The sequence below is a fragment of the Hylobates moloch genome, unplaced genomic scaffold (assembly GCF_009828535.3).
Source record: "Hylobates moloch isolate HMO894 unplaced genomic scaffold, HMol_V3 SCAFFOLD_4, whole genome shotgun sequence".
Classification (NCBI taxonomy): domain Eukaryota; kingdom Metazoa; phylum Chordata; class Mammalia; order Primates; family Hylobatidae; genus Hylobates; species Hylobates moloch.
This window is the reverse complement of record NW_026652279.1, coordinates 61,211,443-61,224,070: the sequence shown is the minus strand read 5'-3', so window position 1 is coordinate 61,224,070 and position 12,628 is coordinate 61,211,443.

Sequence of the window (12,628 nt, the reverse complement as noted above, 5' to 3'; positions counted from 1 at the left end):
AGGCCCCAGAACTGGACACATTCATTTTGTCACATAAGTTTGAAAAGAGCAGATGTGAGTGTCTAAAGGTTTATCTTGAATAATGCCACAAACCTTAGGACGTTTCTGGCATATGAAACTGCCCACATGCCACAGTCCTTGGGGGTCATGGTGTTCTGTCCCATGTATGTCTTATCTCTCAGGGCTGTTTGCTAGACCCACAGGATTCTATGATTTTGACAAGAAGTTTGAGTTTCAAAGGAATGAGTGAGCGAGTGATCAACAGCAGTTACGTGAAGCTGGCATCACTGGTATCTAGGCCTGAGCAGAAACACTGGGAATAATTAGCATGAACCAGATTAAGCCTGGAATTTTGAAAACTGATAAGTGCAAATAGTCTACAGTCTTTGTGAGAGAGCAGAAATTTCCACTCCTCTAGTCTGCACACAGAGATTACAAGTAAAATCAACTCAGCAAGTTCTCAAAGGAGGGATATTTGGTTCAGGTCTAAGTCCAAACTCTAGGGCTATCTGCCTCTAGTTCCTGAAATGAGCAATACATTGGAACACTATCATGACAACTTTATGGTTACATTATTGGATTTGTAGTTTATGACTAATATTTTTATGGAATGATGTGAAAAATTAGCAAACTGTGAACTTGAGCCAAAAATGAGACAGTCATATTTTCTCTACTTGTGCTAGGAAACCTTAGATCAATAAGTACAATTTGTAAATGTTTTGATTTATAAAAAAAGTATGTTTCAGTAAATGTTCTGAAACCATGAAAAATATTTTATAACAAAAATATAAAAATTTTCAACTCTAGATCATGGGATGAGAAAAATTAGTTTCAGGCTACACTTAACCCCTGGGTACCAATGCAATCAACCATCCAGCGAATGTTTATTAAGTAGTTACCATGTGCCAAGCAGTGTTCAATAAACTAGGAATACAGTGGTACTCTACAGCAGTACTTCAGCCAAAGTCCCAGTCTTCATCAAGCTTACATTCCCATGGGACAGACAGTCAATAACAAAGTCAACAAGTAAGTTCTATAGTTTGAGGCAATCATAAGTTACATGAAGAAAAATAAAGCTGGGAAGGAGTATAAAGAATGGTGGGGTGCTGCTATGGTTTACATATGATTTGTTTGTCCCCTTCAAGTCTCATGTTGAAATTTGGTCATCAATGTTGGAGGTGGGGCCTAGTGGGAGGGGTTTAGGTCATGGGGATGGATCCCTCACGAATGGCATGGTGCCATCCTCATTAGTTTGCAATCTATCAGTTCCCCAGAGAGTTTTCCTGAGGGCTGGTGTTGAAGAGGGCCGGGCACCTCCCTTCCCTTTCTTGCTTCCTTTCTCACCATGTGATCTCTGCACACGCCAGCCCCCCTTCCCCTTCCACTGTGAGTGGAAGCAGCTTGAGCCCCTCACCAGAAGCTGATGCGGGTGCCATGCTTCTTATACAGCCTGCTGAACAGTGAGCCAAATGAACCTCTTTTCTTGTAAATTACCCAGCCTCATGTATTCCTTTATAGCAAGGCAACAGGTTAAGACAGGTGGGGGAAAGCATCACTTTCCCAGAGGGTGGTCCTTTCCCAGAGGTGCTCCTCTGACCACCCGAGGGAAAATAGCCCCTGACCTTCTGCCCATCCCTCTCTATCATTATCAGGCATTATGGTGTTTATATATTTCCAGAGCCTTTAGCTCTGAAAGGAAAACCTTATCAAAGAAGGGATGGGGATGGAGGTTTACTCCCTTACTTTATATTTGTATTTTGTCTCCATTCTTCCAAAAACCTAGGATCTCAATTCCTGAGCTTTTGCCAAACTTTGAGTATCCTATGCTTCATTAGTCATAACCAAAGTGGAGAAAACCTTTACATAAATCAATGTTTGATTTCTAGTGCAGGTGTTAACGTAGGAAAGACTGAAGGACATTTTATAAAGCAGACAAAACCCTGTGGATGGAACGCCTCTGTGGCTGTATACACAGGAAAGTGAAGGGTGGGGACTGATTATTAAGCAATATCAACTTTGGCTGTTGATGTGATACCAACTCCTTAGTGATTTCTGTAATTCTCCAATCTCCTTTGCTCGGGAAACTGCAACCTCTGATTGCACCAACTTCCAGCTCATTGTCGATATGGGAGGCTTGGTTATGGTACACTCCTCATCATTTCGTTTCTAGAGAAGCTCATTAATCAAGGTTGATTGATTGTATCTTGGTTGTGGATTGAAAAGGTGAAGCAAGAGTCAATGGATGCTATGGGAACAATAAAAATAAAAGCTGAGAAGTGGGAAATTCTCCCAAAATACGAGAAAATGATAGATTGAAAGTGTGAAAGAAAAGTTAATATACATGAAGAATATATCCAGAAATTCTTTATTCTGTTTCATATGCATCCCAGGTAGAGGAAATTGAGAAAATAGAGGATAGGCATGAAATAATATAAGAGAAGATCCCTTAATGGCAAGGAAGAGAGATTTTTGCTTTAAGCTTGGAATGGTGTTTTGAGAGATTTGCAGTGGATAGAGTGGATTTCTGGTAATAAAAATTTAAAAGCTTAATCCTGTCTTATACTTTTAAATTCAATTTGTGAATATTGTTATTCTAAGTCTAGCAAATTTTAACACTCATTTTTAAGGAGTCTTTAATGTTTGAATATAATCTTAAATAATTAGATTTCCCTTTAAGCATTTCACTTTTTTTTTGTGGGAGACTGGAGTTTTATTATTACTCATACCAGTCTCCCCGAGTATTCAGCGATCAGAGTTTTTAAGGACAACTTGGTGGGCGAGGAGAAGCCACCAAGGAGTGCTGATTGGTCAGGTCAGAGGTGAAATCATAGGGAGTTGAAGCTGTCTTCTTGCACTGAGTCAGTTCCCAGGTTGGGGGCCACAAGATCAGATGAGCCAGTTTATCAATGTGGGTGGTGCCAGCTGATCCATCAACTGCAGGGTCTGCAAAATATCTCAAGCACTGGTCTTAGGCTTTACAATAGTGATTTTACCCCCAGGAGCAATTTGGGGAGGGTCAGAATTTTGTAGCCTCTAGCTACATGACTCCTAAAACATAATTTCTAATTCTGTGGCTAATTTCTTAGTCCTATAAAAGCTGTCTAGTCCCCGGGCAAGAAGGGGGTTTGTTTTGGGAAAGGGCTGTTATCATCTTTGTTTCAACCTATAAACTATAAGTTCCTCCCAAAGTTAGGTGGGCCTGCACCCAGGAATGAACAGCTTGGAGGTTAGAAGCAAGTTGGAGTTGGTTATGTCAGATCTCTTTCACTGTCTCAGTTACAATTTTGCCAAGGCAATTTCAATCCCAAAAAACCCTTTGGGTTTTATAACACCTCATCTTAAGGTGTTGGCTAATGAAGATAGAAAAAGGGCAAAGACCATTCTAACTTCTTCCTGTTGACCAGGGGCATGTGGGGGTAGGTGTTGACCCCAAGGTGAAAGGAGTGGAACCACTTTGCAACTGTCAAAGCATACTCATGCAGGCCTGGCTGAGATTCCAAGGCTTGCATGATAAAGGCGTTAGTATTGTCAACTACAGTTGTAGTACCACATTTAAGGAAACAGCATACTATAAGGTAAGTAATGAGTACCAGAATAAGGAATGCAATTCCCAGTTTTAAAAGTAAAGATTTGAAAGCATTAGTTTGGGAACTTGTAGCCTGCCAGGAATTTAGGCCAAACTGCTGGAAAAACTCAAGCACAGCTAACAACAGGTGTACTATAATTTTTTGAAACATAATTTTTCTCTCTCCAGTCCCTGTTTTTATTAAAAACTAATCATGTGCAAGGCGGGGTGACTCATACCTGTAATCCTAGCACTGGGAGGCCTAGGTGGGCAGATCACCTTAGGTCAGGAATTCGAGACCACCCTGGCCAACATGGTGAAACCCCGTCTCTACTAAAAATACAAAAATCAGCCAGGCATGGCGGCACGCACCTGTAATCCCAGCTACTTGGCAGGCTGAGGCAGGAGAATCGCTTGAACCCGGGAGGCGGAGGTTGCAGTGAGCAAAGATCACGTCACTGCACTCCAGCCTGGGTGACAGAGTGAGACTCCATCTCAAATAAAACCAAAAACCAAAAAACACACAAAAACAAGTCATGATAGGACAGATGTGTTTACAAAATAAACTTTGGTTTTATTATAATTGACCTGATTGTTTGCATAAAGTGCAGCAAGAATACTTACTTTCCACATAGGCTTTTAAAATTGATTTTGATGGAACTCTGTTCCATAAGGACTCTCAGATAAGACTTTTTTTAAAGCTAAGCCTAGCCATGGGTTCGTACCCTCAAATACTTAGAAGCTGGGTAAATTCCTCTCCTCTTGAGATACCAAGATAACTTGGGGTTTTTGAGCCTGTTAGAAAGTGACATTCTTTACTTACCACAGGTCAGGAACCCTGTACAGGGACGGCACAGACAGAGTATGAGGCCAGTTTTCCCAAGGGGTTTGTATTGGCTCTACATGTCAGATTTGATTCCTTAAAGGAAAGCATAACATTCCAGCCAAGCTTTGGTAAACTAACCAGTTTCTCTGATGGTGCTCTGTTGCAAAAGAAAACATTCTTACTGCACTTATGCAAATAACTATATTGCCATAAGCTAAGAATACTCACAAATAGTTTCCAAATTCTAGAGAAAGCAGTTAGAGAGAAACACATATGCTCCAAATTTTGTTTATAGGAGTATACTTTACTCAATTGTTAAAAGCTGTAAATAGCTCAAGAGAAAAGTTTACTTGGCTCTGAAAAACAAGAAGGATCAGCAATGTTTTTAGCAAAAAGTCGAAAAGGATTATTTCAGTCATATTAGTTCAGTCCATGCAATTAACTTCTGTTCTGCTTCATATTCATGAACATTTCAGCACTCCATGCGAGTTCTGAAAGTTTTGCCTCTATCCTAATGTCACAGTCTCCAAAGTTATCAGAAACCTGCATTTAAGAGCACCTGTTGGAGTTGTATAGCTGATTATAAAATCACCATTTAAAGAGGAACAGACCAAAATAATAATTGTCTATAGATGACAAGAAGTGTTAGGGCAGCCACAGTTAAAGACACAATTGATAAAGATATGTGTTACGTCTGCAGCACACAATAATTTAACATAACGTAACGCTTATAATTATTACTGATAACATAGACTAAGTTATATCAGAATTATAGGAGTTTCACATAATTTTGGAACATATACCAATAACACATTTACATAAACGTAGCCCAAAGAAAGCCAAACACCATTTCTTATTTGGCAATGCTTACTTATTATTTTTATACCGAATAAGCCAAATATATCACTTTTGGACTTTAGAGGATGTAATATCTAAAAGATTAATTATGTCAGAAAAAGATATATTTTATAATTTGGTTTTGGACAGTTTGTCAAATATCAAAGGTTTGAAACACTGGATATCACAAAATAGAATCCCAGGTCACCATAAGTCATTCATTAGCTAAAATGGTAACTCCAAAATTTTTAAAAATAGAAACCTTTACTCTGATAGGAGATTTAGCTTTCCAAACAACAAGATCCAACGGAGACAGGATGAAGTCAACTGAATCTGTTTCTTCTCTCTCTCCTCCCTTTTTTTTGGAGTTTATTCAAAAGGCAAACAAAAATCTTTCATTTTCTCTCAATACTACATAAAAATTTTTCAAAAGAGGAAACCAAATTTCATGTTTGCATTAGTGCATCTTTAATGCTTCAGCTAGGTTTTAAATAAAATTTTATAAATCTATCCAGTTTTAATTAGTTTGACCATAAGTAAGATTTTCATAAACTTTTAGAGCCCTTTATAATCTTCTGTTAAACAGCAGATTAATTTTCTAAACAAACCCTGCTATTCAGACACATGGGCCCAAATTCTGGCCCTGCATTAGTGTACTTTTACTTTAACGTTCAACCTACAGAAAAAAGTTAAATAATCCCCTTCAAATCCTAGCCAACTTGCTCGTGCCCACAGAACTTTCTGCAAAAGATCAACCCTTCATAAACTCTTTTCAACTTGCTTAAACCTTCAGTTTTGTCCCATTACTCTTATAGGTTAAGACAATCTTTAAAACCCTCTGAACTAGACAAAATTACATTCCCTTTAACAAAAACCATATTCCCATGTCTTCTTTCATCTTTTACCAAAAACATATTCTACTTTCCTTACCTACCTTGTATATAAAACTGTTTCTCCAGTAGTCTCAACTATGTTAACTCTTAACAACTTTTTAAATTTTTTTTATTTTTTTTAATTTTTGAGACCTGGAGTCTCACTCTGTCGCCCAGGCTAGAGTACAGTGGCGCGATCTCGGCTCACTGCAAGCTCCACCTGCCAGGTTCCCGCCATTCTCCTGCCTCAGCCTCCCAAGTAGCTGGGACTACAGGCGCCTGCCACCACATCCGGCTAATTTTTTTTGTATTTTTAGTAGAGACGGGGTTTCACCATATTAGCCAAGATGGTCTCGATCTCCTGACCTCGTGATCCACCTGTCTCGGCCTCCCAAAGTGCTGGGATTATAGGCTTGAGCCACCGTGCCTGGCTTATTTTTTATGAGAAACCTGATAAGCAAGGGGTTTAAATTATGTACTAAATGTGGAGCCTAGGACATCAGACAGAAGTGCAGACAAGGCCCGACTCTTTCCAGCATAGCTAGGGGGGCATGGCTAATTCCACATGTCCCCAGGCCTTATCTAGAATCTCTAATGGCTCCAAAGTAGGTAAGTTGACCAATTTTCAAAAGTCAAAGAAGCAGTTTATGACCTTAAAGCATTTAGCAAACCTGATATCTGACCTAATTTAGACCAAATGTCTTAAGTTTGAAGACATGTTTATTTTACCAAAAATATTTAAAACTGTCTTTATTTCTGAAAGATTACCAAAGTCACATGAAGAAGAAGGCATTAAAAAGTTTCTATTTTTCTGACAAAATATTTGATTTAAGTGCTTATTTTTCTAAACCAATTAGTCAGAGCTCTTTTATCTAAACATCACACACACTACACATATAAATACACCGACAGACAGACAGAAGATCCAGTAGTTGTAAGATGTTTCATTTGCCAGTTTCTTAGTTGGATTACTAGCTTCAGGGTGGAGCCCTTGGAGGAACAGGCCAGGAAAGCACACAGCTTTTAGGGCCTAATAAGTAGCAACAGATGGAAGGAAAAATATATCCCCCAAATTAAGGGTGCCATTTTTAAGCTACATCCTGGATCCCCCCAAAAGAGGGAAATACTACAGGAGAAGATAGTGCAATGCTTCTACTGTGCATTTCATTGCAAAGCAACCCAAAGCCAATAAGCCCACTTTGTAATCAGCCCATCCTCCTTGGGAATCTCATCTCTTAGTGGAGGGTGGAGATATTTTCATACCTTCCAGGTGGCCAAGAGCATGCTTCTCTAATCCAAACATCAGAGTCAAGCATGTCTTCTAACTGCTATTAGCCATCCCTTTAAGTATATTTCCTACCTGGTTATTACAAACCAAGACTAAAAGCTATCCCATAATGCAATGTAATTTTTGACACCCCCTCCCCCCAAAAAAATAGAAAATGTTAGGCAACGTAGTGTAAAACAGAATAGAGCCTTAGATTTTTGAGAGGGATTTATTCTCTTTCAATTCCTGGGGTTCCATGAGGAAAACAGAAGTTTTTCCCAGAATGGAGTCTGTGGCACCTCCTCTGTTTTTCCCCAAGAGTCCTAGGCTGTTAGAATTTATCTTAGGTTCTCTCATGTGGGCATCAAGAGTGGTAAGAAGACAAAATGGAGAAAAGCAATTCAGTCAGCTGTGAAGAAAAATAAGATCCAAGAAGAGAAAAAAATCATAAAGGTCTTTTAAATATATTTATAGCTTGGATATCCACTTTTAAGGAGCTGATTTTAACCACAGAGCTCTGTATTAGTTCATTTTCGTGCTGCTGATAAAGACATATCAGAGATTGGGCAAGTTACAAAAGAAAGAGGTTTAATGGACTTACAGTTACACATGGTTGGGGAGGCCTCACAATCATGGCAGAAGGCAAGGAGGAGCAAGTCACATCTTACATGGATGGCAGCAGGCAAAGAAAGAATGAGAGAGAAGCAAAAGCAGAAACCTCTTATAAAACCATCAGATCTCATGAGACTTATTCACTACCACAAGAGGAGTATGGGGGAAATTGCCCCCATGATTCAATGATCTCCCACCAGGTCCCTCCCACAACTTGTGGAATTCAAGATGAGATTTGGGTGGGGACACAGCCAAACCATATCAAGCTCTTTAAAAAGATTAAAAAAAAATCTCTTATGGAACCATAGGCAAAATCTCACTTTTGCAAAATACTGCCCAATGAGCTGCATGAGAAACTGAATTAACATTTTCCATCCCAGGTGAAGCAAAATACACATAGCAAAACGACACTAATCACCTCATTCAGCACTCAATATCCACCTGGCAAGGCTGAAACTTTCTCCCATTGGTCCCTGTTGTCTTTGATTCATTCCAGGTGGAGAGGGCCTCTGACTGGTAATTCAACGGGTAGTCTCTGAGCAAGACAAAGAGCGGATATTCTCCCTGAGTCAGGCCTGTTGAACTTTCTTCAGGGCTCACTAAATGTGACCAGACTTTCCAAGTTAGGCCTGCTGAACTTTCATCAGCAATTCCTTCAGAGATCCCATCCATATATACAAACACACACACAACAAAGACAAGACAGAGAGAAGGTCTTCCAAACCAAGATCCCTAACCAAGAATTCCAGGAGTATCCCTTTCAAACTATCCTCCTATTCTCCATCTGAGAAATCTCCCCGAAATCTTCCTGATTGAGAAGTCTCCTGAACCAAGACACTTCCTAAGAATTAGGGAGAGCCAACCGAGACCCCTCAGAAGCTGAGCGAAGACAGACACCCCACAATGGGGCTACAGACAAACCAGGACCCCTGCTGAACCGAGGACAGACACCCCACAAGGGTCCTAGAGACAGACACCCCACTATGGGGCTACAGAAAAACTGAAACCCCTGAAGGAGCCAAACCAACTGGGAGAAGGAAAGAGGTGTTGGCAGCACCTAGGATATTTACCAATCCGGACACCCTGTAATGGGGCTACAGCTATAGATACTCCATGACCGAGCTACAGACAGACACCCTATAATAGGGCTACAGTTACAGACACCCCACCATGGAGCTACAGGCAGACACCCTGTAATAGAGCTACAGTTACAGGATGTTTTACCAGGACTCTTTCTCTATTGCAATTAAATCCATGCACGTTGGGTCAGCAGCACCCCTCCAGTAGAGACAGTACCAGAGTCAGCCCCCAGTCCAAGAGAACTAGGAGGCCTCTGGATCCATTGCAGGAGGCAGACTACTGAACCATGGGTAAGTTGCCACAAGGGCAATGCCAAACTAGCCCCCCAATTTGTAACTACTAAATGGGTTCACCTTGCCTGCTGCCTAGACACAGCTGATTTATCAAGACAGGGTAACTGTAATAGAGAAAGAGTAATTCACGCAGAGCCAGCTGTGCAGGAGACCGGAGTTTTATTTCTCGAATCAGTCTCCCCTTGAAGCATTTTAAATTGTATTTACGAATTAAATATTCTAACATTCTTCTTAAGTACTTCAATTAACTCATGAATCCTCCCAAGTTCTTATGTTATTGTTAGAAATCTAATTTATTAAACTTATAAGTTAATTTATTAAACTTACAAATGTGATGAAACTTAAGTTTTCTTAAATATTCAAATACTGTGTATAAACTTAATGAGATTTCATAAAATCACAGGCCTAAGTGTGTTGCTGAATTGCACATTGATAAATTGGGTTTATAAAACTAATCTGAATAGAAAAAAATCATTTTGAAAATTACAAATACCTAAAATGGTAAACATACACAATTCCTTAACAGAAAATATCAACATTGTGGTCTTGATTCTCTTAAACATTTCTGTATTTAATTCTAAGTCTTTCTCTGTTAAAACAGCCTTGCTTTAAGAAAGTGATTTGTTTATGGCAGGTAATGTTGGGGAGTACCTAGGCAGATGGTGAGATATTAGACCTAGGGGTACTGAATGGGATAGGATTTTTGACAGTGACCATAATGGCATATCTGAAACTCATTACAGTCACATATCAAACCTTTTGCATAGGTTGTGTTCCAGCCTTCTGTGTACAGGGTGTGCACCTTCCTGAGTTGGAGTTATAATTAACCTGTCTTTGCTGCCTACTCATGAAAATCTGCAACTCCCACCCAGGATGTCATGTCACTTGATGAGATGTTTTTTAATTCTTTAGCTTTTAAGAAATTTAAACAGATTTTATTCTAAGTCTAAAGCCTTCTGAACGTGATGTCATCCTGCATTTTTTTCCAAATATGCTGCCTATCTCATAGGACTACTTAATTTTTATAGCTATTAAGGATGATAACCTAACAAATTCTAGGTCGCCCTCTTTTATTTTAATTATTTATTCTTGATTTTTTAATATTTTTTTACTTTTATTTGTGTTTGATTTATAAAATGTGTAAAATAATATTTTATTTTTGTGGCTCTAGAAATCTATAAGAATTTCATAACTATTATGTTTACATGTTTAAGTATTATTATCATAATACTAATTTAATCCTATGCTGAGAATTTTTAAACTTTTTAAATTTTTAATTATTATGAGTTCAGAATAGTTGTACATACTTATGGGGTGCATGTGATGTTTTGATACAGGCATATAATACATAATGATCAAATCTGGGTAACTGGGGTATCCATCACCTCAAACTTTTATCATTTCTTTGTTTTGAGAATATTCCAATTCTACTCTTTAAGATATTTTAAAATATACAATAAATTATTGTTAACTATAGTTGCCCTATTGTGCTACCAAACACTGGATCTTATTCCTTCTACCTACTTGTATTTTGTACTCATTAACCATCCCCACTTTATCCTACCCCGCAACCTCATTACCCTTCCCGGCCTCTGGTAACCATCATTCTGCTCTGTGCCTCAATTAGTTCTCTTTTTTTAAAGGTAATTCAACCAACAGCTCTGAGATTGGACGTCAGTATTTCTTAACACCTTTAACCTTTAATGCCTTAAAGTTGGGATGACATATGTTTCTTGAGTGTCTGTATGAGTTGTGGGAAGAATTATGATGGTTAAGGAAATGCTCAAATGGAGGTGAAAAAGTGCTCCTTATCTGAGTCCTCTCATGATCTTGGGCTGTTCTGCCTATTTTCACATCTTCTAAAGGGAGGATTAAAGATTTCAAGTAAAAAGCTGAAAGTGTAGCCCAAATAACACCTGATTTGCTGATCTGTGCCTGAAGCCCAAATACATACAGCCTCTAAAACATACAGGAATAAGCTCACCCACATAATTAAGGGGCTCAACAATTTAGGATGGAACAACCCTCTTTCATCGGCTCAGAAATTGACGCAGCCTCCTTTTGCCTCTGATACCAAGTCTAAATTAATTAACATTATTCTCAAAGCTTAGACTATTTGGGTATCAAATCAAATCAAATCAAATAATGTCAATTGCATGGGATTCAATGTATAGTTATATGCTCATCTTACGTTCTCAACATAAGGCTTTTACAAATCAGGCTGACTTGTTCTCTGTTCTCCCAAAACATTGTATTTTAATTCCCATATCTATGTTGAATTAACCACCCTCTCTTCCTTCAGCCTATCAGCTTAATTCTGAAGATTCTTTATGGCCAAATTCCAAACATTTCCCTCCTACTGCTTCATACTGCTCTCTTCCATCTATAAATTCCTATAGCAGAGAGCCTGGGGAATTATTGGATCATATGCTGTTTAGTCCTTTAATTATCCCTATCCATAAATTCTTCTCACTGTATTATAATTCCCCAAAGAGAACCATATTTCTTTGGTCTCTATTATAGCACCTAAGGAAACTTTCTTAACATGTAGTATTGAATAGGGAGCTCTAGGTGCAGAAAGAAGAGAGAAAGTATAAGGAAGATATTATCAATATGTCCTAAGATGTTGTCTGTAGGTGAAGACCCTGAGAATGGAGAGTTAGTGACTTGCCCAAGAGCATGCAGTTAGTGGCCAAGCTCATCATCAGAGGTAAGTCTCCAGGCACCAGAAGTGAGGGCTCTTTCCACTTCAGCGGTTAGACTATTGCATAGTGAATGGCTCAGTTCCTTCTCAGATGGACCTGCCTTATTCTGAGGACCATCTGTCTTCATACCCCCACCCCTCTTCCTGTGTCCCATTCAGAGGAAGAGATGCCAGCTTCTGTTGAAATATCTCTGGTGTTTGATTCTGGTCAGAGATTCAGGAAAGGGAGGATCACCACCAGGACAGTGACGACTAGGGCACACGAGACTCCCCAGAATAAGATACCTTCCCCACTTCCCACTTCTCAAGATATGTGTCTAAAATATATTCCGTATCTATTGTGTGTATAGTACAGAGGATGATTGAGGACCGACGATGTTGCAGAATAGGCTGAACAGTGAAACAGACAAGAGCGATGATGCTGCCCTCTAGTGGTAGAGTGTAGAAACACAACTCAAAAGCAAACACCAAGTTCACATCCTAAAAGAAGCGTCTTTCACCCCAAAAAGTCAGACCACAAAAATAGTTAGAGTTTGAGTTATTTTAAAAAATCTTAGGTTTTATTAGTACTT